Raw genomic sequence first — 18,442 nt, 5'->3', positions numbered from 1 at the left:
CACTAAAACTCACACCACATGGATCCCATAAAAATAGATGCAATTCTTATTAATCTCTTGCAAAACTGCTTACAAAAGGTGTACAATCAAGGTCTGAGCATCCAGCTCAGTCCAACCCTTTACAATGAGAAAGAAGAAGAAGATATAGACATGATTTCAACCTCCTCCCATCCTCAGTAGTCGAATCCCTAATATGAGGAGCTAATAGAACTAATACTGAACAAGAAACAGGAATATAGGCATCATCAACAACTTGCCTCTAAAAGTGAAAAACTTCTTCATTTGAGCTCAAACTAACTTCTAAAGCAATGAATCTACCCTCTATCACTATTTATATATCATAATTAAATGCCAAGTCATCATTTACAGTATTAAATCATCCACCATGAGAGATAATCCATGATTACAGTCAAAAAACTGGAAAAATAGCAACCCTGAGCAAAACTGTCAAAACCACAGCGCCACCGACCAAAAGCGCAGCGCCACTTTTAGGTCCCTTTTGGAGGCCTTCCTGACATCCAAATTGAGCCCATGATAGCTTATTGGAAAGGTATTCAAGTATAATTTCCAAAAACCATAGAGTTTCAGAATTTGAAGCTCATTGGACCCCTCAAAGCTTGATTCTCCCAAGACTGCTCCTGTGTGTCCAAAACGTGGCAGAAAGGTCATTTTTAGGGTGTTTTTTGACCTTTTGGTGGACCAGTTCTGCGCCAAAAACTTTGAAACTTTCTAGGGTTCATGTCCTCATCACTTTGCATCTAAAAACTCAAACCATTATTCAATTGGTGCCCCTAGGAAAAGCACAGCGCTGGTGGCGCTACGCTTATAGGCAACTTTCCTGTGTATTGAAATCCAAAATTTGCAAATGACAAAATTTTCTCAAAAATTGCCCAAAATTGGTGAGAAGCACCATCATCATGTGCTATAATGAGCCAAGGAAGCTTCAACCAGTGTACTAAGCATGTCCTCTTCCTTTTTTGCTTTCAAAGCCTGCCTAGCTTTCATCTGCTGAAGTGTCACTATCTGTGTTCTCCTCCTCATAGTCTCGGTCCTCTTGGTCCATGCTTGCAAGATTGAGGTGTATGAAAGGAATGAGTGAAAGTGTTTTTAGGAATTAGGGGATGGAGGATGATCTTGTGACTAGGAAATGAATGGAGTAGTAGGAAATGAGAGGGAGGGATTTTTTTCTTGAGAATTTGCTCTTGGGGAAGAGGGACAAAGGGAATGGGAATGATATGGAATAGGGGTAAAGGGAAAAAGGGATAAGGTGATAGGGGAATAGGGATAGGGGAATTTAGAGCTATAGGAATAGGTGATAGGATGAACAATGAGGATTTATGGTTTTAGGCATCATTAGGGAGATTTTAGGGTTTGATATTAAACATGGAAAATGATGCTTATAGATTTGATTTGCAAACCAAAACTAAAGTGAGGGATGTAAACTTACTTGGAAAGATGGAAGGAGAGATAAATTTGGAGTTTTCTTGAGAGTTTGAGGTTTTTTAAGCTCTCCTAAAAAAAGCACAACTCCCCCACTTAGAAGCGCAACGCCAGGCCAAAAGCGCGGCGCTGATGTTAATTTACACTGTGAAATGCTGCCAAAAGCACAACGCTGCTTCAAGGAAAATTTTGACTACCTTACTGATGTTAAAATTGGATGTGGGATAGCTCATTGGAAATCATATTGAGTCTACTTTATAGAAAATCTTGAATTTTTTAATATGGAGCTCATTTTCCCTGTCAAAAGCTCAATCTCCCAAGACTGGTAAAAATGTGTAGAATGAGGCTGCCAAAATGCAGAGTGTTGTTTCAGTAAACTTTTTGAGGTCTTCCTCAACTCCAAATTGAGCTCATGATAGCTAATTGGAGAGATATATGTGTCTAGTTATCATTTGTCTCATCAAGCAAGTCATTTGGTCACTCTAGCTTGGAAAGAGATTGATCTTCCCAAGGTCACTCCAGAAGTGCAACAACTCTCTTGTAGCAAATGTATTTTTGACATTTCTCTAAAACCATGACACCTGTGTAAAAAGTGAAGGAGGTTTTTCTTCCTTGGCCTATTGTGGAAAAAAAACTCTCTCACTTTTTCCAAATTCTTCCCTGTTTGGTCTAAAACATAGTTTGAAGAAAAACCAGCCCTATGTGTGGCAAATGATTTGTCCCTTGGAATGACTTATTGAAAAATGATGGAGACATGATGTGTATGAGTTGGAATGGCCTCATACTCGCTGAAATGACCTCCCTTATGCCTCATATACTCAGATGTCTTTGATTTCATAGCCAACCCTAGCTCAATGGGTGAGGAAATTAGGGTTTAGTGCTTGTGGAAAATGATGATTTGGACACCCTTGGGAAAAAACAACTCCCTTTGGCATGCACTTAACCCTTTGAAATTTCACCCTTTAACTTGACTATTTCCTTTGAAAAATTGATCTTTTGATGGTCTGGCATCTTTGGAACACTGAGTTAACAGCTTGGGATGGTGAAATTATTACAATTACATAATGAAATAAGCATTTCTCTTTACAAATCATCTTCACATGGTGAAGGGATGTTATTTGATCACCCTTTACTTGTTGGTCTAATGCAATGGAATGGAACCTTGGCAATCCTAATGACCTAATGAAACCTTTAAAAACCCTAAAGACCTAATGAGTCCTTGAAGGATTGAATTTCAAGATGACTGATACAAATGGCATGATAAAAATAACTTTATGGATGATGTACAGTCAACAAGATATGAAACTATGCCAGCAAGTAATCACATTAAGAAAAGAGCGATGTTTTTGGACTAGGACTACCATCAGTGACTAATTTTTTTGCATGACCTAGTGGAATGATAAAAAAATTCTGAATCTTACGCTTAAAATGATATGAAAAGAGGATTTTTGATCACTGATGGCAGGATGCAAATACTGACAATAGCATTGGCCTTATTGGGGATGGCAGCTCCTTGGAGGTGTCAAGGACATCGTAGACCAAGTGCCTAACCATGTGGGCCAATACGGTCAAAAACTTAAATTGAAATGCATGACTGAAAATTGACGACTTGACGACACAAACTAACTCTGAAACTGACTTAACCATACTCATTTCTGTGAGATTATTAGTTACACCCTACTCTAAGTGATCCATTCCTCACCTGATCAAGTGAAATGAAACGACCAACCAAGTAAGCATTCTGGCTGCTGTTTGAATTATCTGCAAGTGCTTGTTTATGAGTAAGAAGAAAGAACTACTGAAATGCAACTCCCATGAAAAATTATAAACAGATCCAAATTTTCCCAGATTGAATAATATGGACTCTCTATCAGACTCCAAAAATACTGCATAAGGATCATGAAATTCATGTGAACTAGGACTTAGCTCATCCAATGGATTACTTTGCTTCTCCTCATACCATGAATGTAAACTTTCATCTGAGCTTTATGACAAGACTCCTGCTGAAAATGACAAAGAAACTGGCTGTCAAATCAAGTTTGTATCAATAATTTTTCCAAGCTCACAGTTAGCTAATGGAGAAGGACTTTGACTGCAGATATCATCCAACACATCAACTATTGGATCATGAAAAACTTGAAAAGACTGTTGCAATCCATTTTCTATTGGTTCCAATGAGATTGCATGATTTTCTACAGGCTGCTCATTTGAAGCCATACTATGCAAAATTCCCTTCAAAAATTGAAATTATTCAAAACATAATGGTACAAAATCATCTTGCATCATTTGATCATATGTTCCAGCTTTCAAGTCTTCATTTGCAACCTGACATTCAATGGCATTCAGGGGTTGCAAATCTAGATATGAGAAGTCTTCAACAAGGATTTCATTGCCCTCTAGATGGTCCAGATCAAAACTTATTGACGGTTGATTTCTAATTGCACAAAAGTTGTCTCCAATGAACTGAAACGAAGTAAAACAAAGAGGCAAAGATACTCACTTAATTCAAAATTTGCTGCACTTTCCTCCTCACTTCCATAGCTGATATGCATTGGCTGATCACCGAGCTGCTGAAAGTGAATTTCCTCCTTCCACAAACCAGCTGTTGATTTGTCTGCAAGACTAGCTTCTGTTTGGAGAACATAATCATCATCATACTGATCAAACTTAGGCAAATCATCAGTATAAAACACATCATCAAGCATACATGTCAGATCAACAGATCTCTCTTCTGCAAGCTGATCTATAAAACAATCATTATCAGATCTATGACAACTGGGATAAGAAAGAAAATGTTTTGGATCAGCCACTTGTTCTTCTTCAATCAGCGAGCCATGGTCTTGAACATCATACTCATTCCTTGTGGTGATCTTTTGCATCATCTCTTCCACTGCACTTACCAAAATGTCGAGCTTTACCTCTAAAGATGTCAATTCCTCTGGATCTATGTTCTTCCTCTCTTCTTCCTTCAACTTTGCCCTTTTGATCAGCAGATTAGCCTCTACATCTACTGCACTATTCTGCATCTCTTCAAGTGTTGCAAGGTTCCTTTCTCTCAGCTGAAACTCCATTTCTGGATCAAAGGCTTTCGGGTAGTGTAAGAGAGCGGATCCAGGAGGAGGTCTTATATTAATAGGCATCGAAAAATAGACTTGGTTAAACTTGGCAGAAAATTGTTGTACTATCTCCCCTGGCTGTCTTTTCAGCTGGTTATGCTCTTCTAGAATCAAGAAAGGGTTTTGTCTGACCATCCACTTGTCAAGGAAAACTTTGACGAACTGGTGGAAATTTGAGATGCTCGCATTAGGCAAGGTTTTGAATCAACTCTTGATTTTTCCTTGCAAAGAAAGAGCAAAAAGCCTAATATTGACATCCTATTCATCAACTTCAAAAAGCTCAAGAAAAGACTCGAAATTCAGTACATGTCTCTCAGCAGTGATATTGTCACATTCAGCATCAAATCTTGGTAGATATAGGTAATGATTTTTGGGAAAGCATGGGATATAGGAGGTAAAATCAGAGGCTTGCATCTATCTAGAATTTTACAAGGTATAGGGGTATATACAAAAGCTGTAGAATTATTCTTGATCTCTTGAGGCTCATCAGTTTGAAGACGATCATCATAAAATTTGGAAGAATGGTCTTGATCAAGATCAAAGGCAAGCGAATATTTTGTATTCACAATCTTCAAAGGGAAAGAATCAAATGCAGGTCTAGGATCTTTTCTCGAATACAATATACTTTGTAAAGGCTTCTTGACATTCTCAGGAAAAGAGAAGAAATAATTTATAATAAAGAACATAATGACTTGGATGAAATTCCAACTTGAATACATGATCTTTCCATATTGTCCTTTCATGCTTTTGCTGGTCGGGTTCATCCTCCAGTGGAGTCCTTGGATCTAATCTCGAAACTGATTTTGGGGTCGCTAGGTGAATGATTTCAGCCTTCCAGTTTCTGATTGTTGTCCACCATCAACAATCATATCTGAACTTGATACATTTTGCTGAGGAACATAAAACTATGTTCCCCAGTGGAGTCGCCACTATGTTATCTCCTGGATTGAACCTTAGGCTGAAGGAAGGCAATGCCAAGGTAACCACAAACCACGCTTAGCCAAGTAGCTAGCCCTACTAGGCCGGGAGAGGGCTCTCTTCGTAAGGATCTCAGCCAAGATGACTGGATCAGGAAAAGGATTTTAGGCTAGGTATAGAAGCACAAAGTTTTGATTGGATTTTGAAGGGGTTTTGCCGGATCAGGAGGAGATGGACAGTTTAGGTCTAGGGAACTAGGTTAGAATTACAGGGTGTTCAATGGGGAAAGTTAGGCAAATGCTTTAGCACTCAAGAGCTTGATGGGGTGAGAACCTAAGAAGGGCATGTGAAAACCATGGATCCTTCCTAGACTGCAGAAAACATGAAATGGTGAATGATTTCCCAAGGCAGAGCACTGATGTAATGAATTCCGCCTATCAAACTTGAAAACATTCAACTAGAAGAAATGAAATGATTAAAGAAGCATACAAAACACATTAACACATGATTAAAAAAGGAGAAATTGTACTGAAACTCATACCACATGGATCCCATAAAAATAGCTACAATTCTTATTAATCTCTTGCCAAACTGCTTACAAAAGGTGTACAGTCAAGGTCTGAGCATCTAGATCAGTCCAACCCTTTACAATGAGAAAGAAGAAGAAGATATAAACATGATTTCAACCTCCTTCCATCCTCAGTGGTCGAATCCCTAAGATGAGGAGCTAATCTAACTAATACTGAACAAGAAACAGGAATATAGGCATTATCAACAACTTGCCTCTAAAAGTGAAAAACTGATTCATTTCAGCTCAAAATAACTTCTAAAGCAATGAATATACCCTCTATCACTATTTATATATCATAATCACATGCCAAGTAATCATTTACAATATTAAATCATCCACCATGAGAGATAATCCATGATTACATTCAAAAAACTGGAAAAATAGCAACCTTGAGCAAAACTGTCAAAAGTGCAGCGCCACTTTCAGGTCCTTTTTGGAGGCATTCCCAACATCGAAATTGAGCCCATGATATCTCATTGGAAAGGCTTTAAGTCTACTTTCCAAAAAACCTATATTTTCTGAATTTGAAGCTCATTGGACCGCTCAAAACTTGATTCTCCCAAGACTGCTTTTGTGTGTCCAAAAAGTGGTAGAAAGGTCATTTTTAGGGTGTTTTTTGACCTTTTGGTGGACGAGTTATGCGCCAAAAAATTTGAAAATTGCTAGGGTGCATGTCCTCATCACTTCAAATCTAAAAATGCAAACCATTTCTTCAGCGCCGGTGGTGCTACGCTTATAGGCAATTTTCCTGTGTATTGAAATCCAAAATTTGCAAATGACAAAATTTGCTCAAAAATTGCCCAAAATTGGTGAGAAGCACCATCATCATGTGCTCTGATGAGCCAAGGAAGCTTCAACCAACGTCCTAAGCCTATCCTCCTCCTTTTTTCCTTTCAAAGCCTACCTTAGCCTAGCTTTCATCTGCTGAAGTGTCACTGTCTGTGTTCTCCTCATAGTCTCAGTCCTCTTGGTCCATGTTTGCAAGGTTGAGGTGTATGAAAGGAATGAGTGAAAGTGTTTTTAGGAATGAGGGGATGGAAGATGAGATTGTGACTAGGAAATGAATGGAGGAGTAGGAAATGAGAGGGAGGGTTTTTTTGCTTGAGAATTTGCTCTTGGGGAAGAGGGACAAAGGGAATGGGAATGATATGGAATAGGGGTAAAGGGAAAAAGGGATAAGGTGATAGAGGAATAGAGATAGGGGAATCTATAGCTATAGGGATAGTGATAGGATGAATAGTGAGGATTTAGGGTTTTAGGCATCATTAGGGAGATTTTAGGGTTTGATATTAAACATGGAAAATGATGCTTATAGATTTGATTTGCAAACCAAAACTGAAGTGAGGGATGTAAACTTACTTGCAAAGATGGAAGGAGAGAGAAATTTGGATTTTTCTTGAGAGTTTGAGGTTTTTTAAGCTCTCCTAAAAAAAGCACAACTCCCCCACTTAGAAGCGCAACGCCAGGCCAAAAGCGCGGCGCTGATGTTAATTTACACTGTGAAATGCTGCCAAAAGCGCAGCACCGGTCTCCAAAAGCACAACGCTGCTTCAAGGAAACTTTTTACTACCTTACCGATGTTAAAATTGGACATGGGATAGCTCGTTGGAAAGCGTGTTGAGTCTACTTTCTAGAAAATCTTGAATTTTTCAATATGGAGCTCATTTTCCCTGTCAAAAGTTCAATCTCCCAAGACTGGTAAAAATGTGCAGAATGAGGCTGCCAAAATGCAGAGTGTTGTTTCAGTAAGCTTTTGGAGGTCTTCCTCAACTCCAAATTGAGCTCATGATAGCTAATCTGAAAGATATATGTGTCTAGTTATCATTTGTCTCATCAAGCAAGTCATTTGGTCACTCCATCTTGGAAAGATCTTGATTTTCCCAAGGTCACTCCACAAGTGCAACAACTCTCTTGTAGCAAATGTATTTTTGAAATTTCTATAAAACCATGACACCTGCGTAAAAAGTGAAGAAGGTTTTTCTTCCTTGGCCTATTGTGGTAAAAACCTCTCTCAATTTTTCTAAATTCTTCCCTGTTTGGTCTAAAACATAGTTTGAAGAAAAACCGGCCCTATGTGTGGCAAATGATTTGTCCCTTGAAATGACTTATTGAAAAATGATGGAGACATGATGTGTATGAGTTGGAATGGCCTCATACTCGCCGAAATGACCTCCCTTGTGCCTCATATACTCATATGTCTCTGATTTCATAACCAACCCTAGCTCAATGGGTGAGGAACTTAGGGTTTAGTGCTTGTGGAAAATGATGATTTGGACACCCTTGGGAAAAAACAACTCCCTTTGGCATGCACTTAACCCTTTGAAACTTCACCCTTTAACTTGACTATTGCCTTTGAAAAATTGATCTTTTGATGGTCTGGCATCTTTGGAAAACTGACTTAACAACTTGGGATGGTGAAATTATTACGATTACATAATGAAATAAGAATTTATCTTAACAAATCATCTTCACATGGTGAAGGGATGTTATTTGATCACCCTTTACTTTTTGGTATTATGCAATGGAATGGAACCTTGGCAACCCTAATGTCCTAATGAAACCTTGAAAAACCCTAAAGACCTAATGAGACCTTGAAGGACTGAATTTCAAGATGACTGATACAAATGGCATGATAAAAATAAATTTATGGATGATATACAGTCAACAAGATATGAAACATTGCCAACAAGTAATAACATTTAGGGAAGAGCGATGTTTTTGGACTAGGACTACCATCAGTGACTAATTTTATTTCATGACCTAGTGGAATGATACAAAAATTCTAAATCAGACCCTTAAAATGATATGAAAAGAGGATTTTTGATCACTGATGGCAGTATGAAAATACCGACACTAATAGGTGGAAGTCACAAACATAACAATGGAGAGAATTATTACCAAAGTTTTTAGCAGTAACAGAAAAGATTTGGCAACCAAAATTGTGGAAGCCACTTGGGACTACAACACCATTTGGAAGACCACCACTATATTCACTCCATTTGAGATGGTCTATGGGAAGAGGGCCCCATTGTCTATTGAATTTGAGTACAACACCTTGAGGATGGAAACTCAATTAGACTTGGATCTCACTACAACACAACAAGAAATGCTTCGCCAACTCAATGGTATAGATGAATTTAGAATGCAATCTCTCCTGCACACCGAGGTAATCCAACTACAAAGGAATATTTGGCATGATAAGCACATCAGAGAAATGGATTTTAAAGAAGGTGATTGGGCACTGTTGTATGATTCTAGATTCAAGGATTTCAAGGGAAATTTAATGAAAATATGGTTGAGACCCTATCTAGTAGAGAAGTGTCATGAGAATGGGTTTGTCCAAATTATAACAATTGATGAGGAAGGGATTCCCTTACTTGTCAATGGTCATAGGTTGAAGTTATCTAAGAAACCTTTGTCAAAGGAAGAGTTTGTCAGTTCAGTTAACAAAGAGTTAAATGTTATTGGGAGGCTCATAGCCCTCAATCCACCAAATTTTTAAAATAAAAAAATAATAATAAGAGGGCCTAGATGAAAGCCTCCATGAGGCATCTAAGGCCAACTCCTTAGTTGAAAACCTCTTTGAGGTAGCCCATGAGAAAAAAAGAGAAGAAAAGCAAAAAATGAAAAATGAAAAGATCCCCAGGTGAAAACCTCCTCTGAGGTGCCTAGGGAAGGAATCCAGGCTGAAAACCTCTACAGGGGTATCCTACTTATCTCAAAAATAAAAGAAAAAAAAGAAAAGGAGAAAAAATAAAAACAAAGGGAAGGAGTTATTACACCATTTTTGTTAAAATATATTCTTTGCAGGACTCCAAATAGTTGACAGAATCATGGCTACAGGGTAGCATCTACAAGTGTAATCCTCCATTGTTATGACCACACATCTCATTTCCACACTCCCCACTCACATACCTACCTCTCTCCATCATCCAACCAACAAAGGAATCAAATTATGCCACCTCACTGTAATGCTACAGGAGGAGCCCAAAATGCTATAGGAGAGAGATATAATGGGGAAAAGAGACCAAAGGGTCATAATTTCTTAAGGAAATGATGAGAGAGGTCCAGCAATGCTAATTTCATCACCCATCCACTCCATCCAGCCAAAGTTAGCTCAAATTTCCTCTCTGTCATGCATCTAAAAAAAACACAAAAAAAAATGTTTTCCATTCTTCCACCACCTACACCACTTCCTCATGATCTTAATCTTGTCCTCATACCTTTCATGAATTTCCCTCAATCTGACATGCAAAATGAGGTCTTGAAAAATGGGATTAAATTAATGCTACAGAAAGGAGATTCCTCTTGTATCAGACTGTACAGTCACAACGTAACTCAAAATTATTTTTTCCACCCACAAAGAGCATCATGGAGCCATTTCTGAAGTAGAGAAGAGGCACATCATCCTTAGGAAGCAGTCCATCCACTCCACCAATAACATATTGGACATAGGGAAGGGACCTACACACACAACAAAGTTATCAGTCAAAATACCATCAAGTTATGAAGACCTAAACAGAAACAAGCAAAGAAAATCAACACCTTGAAGATCACAATGTTATGAGATCCAAATCCAACATGCAAGCACCACTAGAAATTCAATCCATAGGTAGGCTAAGGTATGGAAACCCTCACCTCTTCCCTATGCATATGATGCTAAAATATGTTAATAGTCTGGAAAGGAATTTTAATGGGCTAGATGTGGCCAAGAATTTGGCCACCTTCGATTAGTAAACTAAAGTTCATCCCAGACACACATGCAAGTGGAAAGGTCAACTCAAGTGAGGTGGTGATTACAAGGAGTGAGGTGATAATCACAAGGAATGGAGTAATGATTGCAAGGAATGGGGACAAAGGTTAAAAAAAAGAAGTTCATGTATGAGCCATGTCATCACAACGCTCTGAGAATTTACCACAAAAGGAATATTAAATACTAGGCTTGACTCCATTTGCACCATTGCTAATTTCTAGAAAAATAGTTAGAGGAAGGATGAGCTAGTGTTATCAAGATGCTTAGGGTGCCATTGAGCTGCTTTGAACTATGATTGTAGGTGCTATAGGTGTTGTAGTGTTTTCTTCTCAATTATGTATGAAAAGAACCCACTTAAGATCATGGATGAAAAACGATCTCAAAATTAGAAATGACTGCTAAACATTGTAGATCTGCAGCTATAGATAGAAATAAAACCTGCCAAAATTCTGATCTATGCTGCAATCATAGTTAAACAGTGAAATAAAGAGTAATAACCCCAAAACATCCAATGAAAACTAGATATCTAAAGAATGATTTTTTTATAACACTTGTGTAGGGAACAAATATATGATACCAACCCCCTCTATGGGATGGATTCTTGGCAATCCTCAAATGCTTTTAGCTTTTGCAGAGTCTCTCTCCTCAATAATGCCTAAACCCAACAAAAATATGGTGTGCAACAATGAAAATAATCATAGTTACAACAGTGAGTGCAACAATGAAAATAATCAAAAGTTAATAATGAATGGAAAACCCTCCTATTTATAATAAAATATTGAGTTATCCTCGAATAATGAGCAATAATAAAATATTATTGATCCCATTCTTGGAATAACCACCTGGAATATTTTATTATATTTGTTTAGGAGGGAAAAAGTATTTAAACTTCTATTTAGAAATAATAAATAAATAAACGATTTATTTATTATCTCAATGAATTAATTACGGAATAATAAAAAAATAAGGATTTATTTAATTATTCCTAAGGGATTTAGTCAAATTTAACAAAGAATAATAATTAGTGATTAATTAATTATTCTTAGAGAAAAATAAGATAAATAATGATGTATCTGTTTATTTTTCATGATTGGGTCAAATTTGACAAGGAATAATAATAAAACAATGGTTAAATTAATTATTCCATGAAGAAAATCAAATAAATAATGATTTATTTAATTATTCTTCATGGGTTTAACTATAAATTACTTAATAAAGGTGGTTTATTAGGCAATTTCTCACAGCGAAAGCAATTTTACTATGGTAAAATCGGCTTTACATGGTGTACTTCGATCCATCTAGTAAATTAGGCTAGATGATCAATTTTTTGGTGATAATAGATCTCCCCCCAACATACGAGTGTTAGGAGCAAAACGTATGACCGAAGTACGTTGTAAAGACATAATCACTTAAACAACACAAGGGAGTCAAGGAGAGAGAGAGATAGAGACCAATGAAGCTGAAGTTGAGAGAGGATAATGACAGAGGGGGCGAGACTAATGCCAGTCTGCTGTTTTGTTTGTTATGGTACGAGACCTTAATGAGGTGGGGGAGGCATACCCATACCCGCTGAGATAACTTAGTACAAAAATAATGGTTCGTCCAGAAAGATGAAATTGAGCAATAAAGTACATGCTGAATGGTACATGACACGCTGGCATAATAGGGCCAGAAAATAATACAATGTGTCCCATATACATAATGCACCTGGTAAAAACATGAGCTAGGAATGAATACAATAATATCTTAGTACATGAGATACAAAATAACTTCCCTCAAAAATGGGTGGGAGGGAGGGTAGAACAACCAAAGAAGCCCTGTTGAACAAGGAAGGGATCTGCAAAATTGAATGGATCATCTGGAGGAGACGTGCATGCTATGAACACTGCAATCAATAGGAACTGAACCCATCAACTTTGTGTAATTGCATCTGAGGCTGTAGCATAGTAGGTATGCATCCAGGCATGTGGGGGGCTACTTGAAGGGCCATCCACTCATGAGGTTTGAAACATCTCACACACATCCAGGAATCACCGGTACAATCTGTTGCATCACTGGACCATCAAGTGCATGGATCATGAACATGAAATGACTAAGTCAAAGGGCAATAATGGGATCCTCTGCTCAATCCAAGGCGCTGAACAAGAATGGAAGCTGGAACCAAGATACACTGCCATCTAGGCTGTTCTTCTAGAATAAATGAGTTGATGTCGATAGAATAGGACCGACGATAGATGAGGCAATGAGGATCCTCAACTAAAGCACGAGGGAAAATAGTAATGTGACTGATGGAATGAGACCAGGGATAATGGGAAAATGGTACTGAGGGAAAAACAAACGGCTACCCTTGTTAGAGCATAAAGTGCATGGTTGACCTGGAAACAACTGACTCAACTTAGGAGGGGATGGGTACAGTATGACTGGAGGCCAAAATGGGCAACACAGGATGGACGTATGCAAATATGGATGGAATACTATGACATGATATGATGGGACATGAAATAGACTCCAAGGATGCAAGGGTGACTCATCACAGATGCTTTGAACAAGGGTGACTCGATGACGTTGCCACATGGACTAGGCCCTATGAGGACCATGAAAACATGAGTAAATGATGGTTACTCATGACAAAGATCAACATATGGTACGAAAAGTATTAAGAGGAGGTGGACGTCAAAGTAAAAGTGTTGCTTTATGATGAAATTCGATTTTAAGAGGCGACGAAGTGACTCTTCTTGGAAAAAGGCTTCCTGGTGAAGTGTCAAATCATAAAATACCTAGGAAGACTCATTATAGAGCTTGGTGAGATATTTCCAACGGTGTTGGCGGTTCATCAAACTGAGCTACGGTTGGGTTGCAACGGACAAACCAACCATTGGAATCAGGATCTTCAAATTTTAGGCAAGTGGCCTTACTTGTCTAAATATGGCCTTAATGCTTCTTGGAACAATGGTTCCTGGTGGAGAATTAAGGGAAGAGTAAAATGAGAATGAACTACTAGAGGAGGTCTAAAATCGTCCTCACCCACAAAGTCAAACATGGGGACTATGTGGACATGGAGTAGAATATTTGATGATATGGTATCAAATGTCTACGATATGCGATATACATATGGCTTTCCGGAGAGGACGGTAGGACAAACTATCCAAGGAATGGGAGGATAATCAACCATATCTAGATCCGGTGGGATCTAGGCCTAAACTTATGGCTGAGGGAAAACCATCATGCCCCCAAGCATGGGATGTTGATCTGGTATGAAAAGGTGGGAATGATGCCCCCTAGCAGGAGGAGTTTGTGGAGTGCCATTGTGTTCCGAGTGCTCGAAAAAGGGATTCAAGCATCTTGGCCCAACTAAGCACAAGATCCTACAAAGGATATGTAGGAGCCTATGTTCCCTCCTAGTATGTTATGGGCGTACCAGATGTATTTAGAGCTAAGGGCTCCAAACACTTGTATGATACATAATATGATTATGCATTTTATATGATGATGATGGTTCGCCATTTTTTTGGTTATCTTCTGTGGTATACATGTGATAAATGCCAAACTAGAATGTTGTTTGCAATGGTATATACATAGTTATTTTTGGCTCTAGGCACATGACTGAAAGTAATGGTCTCAAATTCACGCACCAATAGCTTCACTCCTATATATTTTCTAAATAGTATTTGGTTATGCACATGATACACACCATTTAATTTCATGATAAGTAGCAAGGATTATAAATGAACATGAAGATGAAGGATGCGATGAGCAAGGGCATCGACTAACAAACCTATCACTGCATCATATTCAGCCTGATTATTGGTGGAAGATCCAATGCACATGCCATTTGAAATGACTAACATATGAAAGGGGGTAAAAATGGCCTAGGCTATCGAGGCTAGATTCCGGTAGAAGTGACTTGCATCATCAACATGGTCGATATACGATGTGGATGATGGATCGATCTGAAAGGTGCAAAAGACAACATATGAGATGATGCAATCGACATATATTTATGGTAGAAATAAAGACTACAAATCAAAGGAATGTGCTGTGAGAAACATTTTTGGAGGTAGAACAAATTGGGAGAATTAGGAAGGAGGTGGCCTTCAAAATCCTCATGAAGGAATGCCCCCTTACTCAAGTGTAGGGGTAATCAAGGGTAGACATAGCTTCCATGGTGTCCTCATGATGTTGGGATATGGGCGGACGGGAGGAAGGATGAAAACATGGTGTGGCGATATTACCTGGTGCGTCAACCTAAGGAATAAGGTTCACATACGCATCGTCTGGAATGGTAGACGACAAACTAGTAGATAGAGGGTCTACTGATGTTGACACCTGGGATTTTGTCAAAGGAGGTTTGATAGAAATGTACGCAGAAACCTCAGAAAAGTTTGCTTGCAAGGAACTCAAGGATGACGATAGGTAAAGGATGTGGCCTATGGTGTCCATCATCTCGACATCAAGGGGAGGGATCACAATAGTGGGGCCCGAGTCTCCCTATTCTGGTTGACTAGTGGTATGAGAATCCATAGGTAGAGGAGTAGAGACTCCACTACAAGTGGCCTCGTATTCATGAATCGCCCCAAGGAAATCATGAAAAGGGAAACAATGAAAATAGTGACCATGAAGATCACACAGGGAACAAGGGTGGTTTGTGCAAATCATTTTGAGTTTCTTAGGTGGGAATGGTAAGTTAATATGGACTTCCAGAATATTCAACTTAGGGAACGCTTCATGAACCAAAGGTTTAAGTCGAGAATGTTTAGGACAATTATTGGTGGCATGCCCCACGACTTCACACAAAGCTCACAGATGTGACGACTTTGGGGCTTTGGGGGCTAGCGAAGCTCGGGGAGCCTTGTTCATAGGTTCATTCCTCTTGTCTTTTCTCCCCTGTTTGGATGCTATCACAACATGAGTGGGTTCCTGTTGAGGTTGCGGTGGAACTGGAGTAGTGACAGGGGTTGTAGGGACCGGTTGAACTAGGGTCAAAGCATGATATGGTCATAGCTGACCAGGCAGAGTTCTTGTTGGGGGATCAATGTACCATACTAGGATCCCCAAAGTCACATTAGGAAGGACCAGCGAAGCCATGACAAGGACAAAAAAATACTCTCGGAGGGAGAAATTATAAAGGTATCTAGCCTGTAGGGTAATGTCCTGATGGAATAGCTCTTGGATGGTTGAGACCTGAAGAAATAGTTCCTGGGGGGAACATGGGAGAGGCACCCACAAATGGAGGAGGTCCTGGGTGGGTGGATCCAGATGACTTAGCTAAGATGGTAACAACAGATTGCTGAGGAGCTAGCTATTGATTAGAGGTATTGACCTTGTCAGAATCCATCATGAGGATATGGTAGTCACCGGGACCAGAAGGTTGGGGAGATGAGCTACTTGACCTGGCTCAAGTTGAGCAACATCAAATCCTTGCTGAGGGGAAGGACTTGTGAGAATTGTTGGTTGGGTTGGTGCAAGAATCTGAAGCGATTGTTGAACTCTAGAAGCTGCTTGAGCTTCCCACATTTGGCACATCTAGAGTAGAGAGGGGACACTTGTGTGTAGTGGCCATGTACACCACAACATGCACAAGGATTATTTGTGTGAATAACCTTGTTTTTCTTGGGTTGGCCACCCTGTTGTTGGTTGTTGGTGCTAGGCTGATTCCCCTGGGATTCACTAGGTTGGTTACCTTGGTTACCCTTGTTACTCTTCCCCTTATTCTTTTTCTTCTAATTCTTGGGATTGGTATCGCTCTTCTGTGCAAACACCTGACCCTGAGGGGGTGGTGGCTGCTAAGGATGAGGATATATGGGAGGCTACGACACTAATGCTTGAGGGGCTAGAGTGCCATGCTGTGCATAAGAAGGAGCAGCAGTTTGGTCAATGGGTAGAGGCCATGGAAACATGTTGCTAGTAGGAGGGACATAAATGTTGGAGGAACTAGTGCCCCCCTACGAGTAGCCATGACTCTGTTAAGAATAGGGCGAAGAGTGTGAAATGGATCCAACAATACCATCAGTGATGTGAGATTCCCCCAGTACATTAGCACTGCCAGGATGAGGGAGGTCTGGAATAATAGTATAGACATAACCTGATTGAGCATAGACCAGATCATATCTCAAAGTGGTCTAGAGAGCTTCTACCTCGGTCTAAGGAAAATGGGATGCGACAACTTTCCCGATGGGGGATAAAAGTCTCTTGAGAAACCAATCTAGATAAACACGGTCTTGGAAAGGTGGGGCATGAAATGTGCTCCTTCTTCGATGCCACTCTTGAACATGGTCATAACGGTTAGTAGCAAAGGATTGATGGAATGTGGTCAAAAGCTCAGTACCAGTGTCATACCGAAGAGGTAACTAGAAATAGGACAAGAACACTTTAACAAGCGTTGCGAACACAAAATGAGAAGTGGTTCGCTGGTCTACATACCATTTTGCAACGTCTCCAGTGAGCGTGCATTGGAAGAGATGAAGATGAATGGAGTCATTGGTTATGGAGTTGGACGAACACCACATTTGGAATGGTTGGTAGGATCATCTCCAGCAATGCCCTCAAAATTTGGGATGTTTGAGGGAAGCTTAGTCGGCATAGAGCGCCAACCATCATCATGGGGTATGGGCTCATTTATCAACTTGTTAAGATCTAGTAGACTTAACCCAACCATAAAGGGGAGCATGGGGGCTGCCAGAACAGTTCTTGAGTCTGTTCCGTCTGATGTGACCACCAGTATAGCATCAGAGGCACCACCAGATTGGGTTCCTGCACCTACTGTGGTTCCAAACATGGTGATGATGTGCATTGAAGGAGGTTTAGAATTAGATGAGGAATCAGAAGGACCAAGAGAAGAGTCGGAATGGGGACTCGGAGGGCTATGAACGCGAACCTGACTGGGAGGAGTAATATGCCCAAGCAGAAATTGGGGGTGAAGGCCTAATAGTCTCTGTGACTGATTCCTTGGTGGCACAATGACGGAAGGACACACGGAACATGGAAAGGGTGAAGAGAGATCAACAATATATCTTTTGTCTCTGATGCAGTGAGATAAATTTATTATGTTAAGTCTTGGCTTGGCAGTGTAAACCAAGTGCCCTTTGCTTAAGGTTTGCTTGCATGTGCAAGTGTATTAATTGATTAAGCCCAGATTGTGTTTGTAAAAAAGAAAAAATCTTGCTGTAAATAAACTAAAATAAATAATAGAAAATAAACAACAAAACAATTAACTAAACCCCACCAAAACTGGGTTTGCAAACACTATACTGCTAGGTGGCTAAACTAATGGAAAATACATAGAAATGGTAAAGAGATTTGAATGTCGGTGTGACTGGGATCAAGTGACTCTAAGCTGCTGGAAAGTGGTGCAGCAACAACAAAAAACCAAAGGGGAAGATCGCTGCAAAAAGATAGGGAGATGGGTGAAACACCTAAGGCAACCGATGGGACCCTAAGGGAATGACCAAACAAGTTTAAATGTGAAACTATGGATGGTAGCAACCTATCTTATTAGATTTGAAACAAATGGTTACAGATCTAGAAAATGTGGCTAAAGGCGCTACAGGAAACTTAGACTTCTCACTCAACTAAACTCCTCCTAGAAAGGTGGAAGTGTACTAGAAGCCCTAGGGGAGGGTAAATTTGACTTTGATGAGTAAAATA

The sequence above is a fragment of the Pinus tabuliformis genome, chromosome 1_2 (genome assembly GCF_031772625.1).
Source record: "Pinus tabuliformis cultivar Carrire ecotype Pingquan chromosome 1_2, CPIR1, whole genome shotgun sequence".
Lineage (NCBI taxonomy): Eukaryota > Viridiplantae > Streptophyta > Pinopsida > Pinales > Pinaceae > Pinus > Pinus tabuliformis.
Note: the sequence above shows the minus strand (reverse complement) of the source record.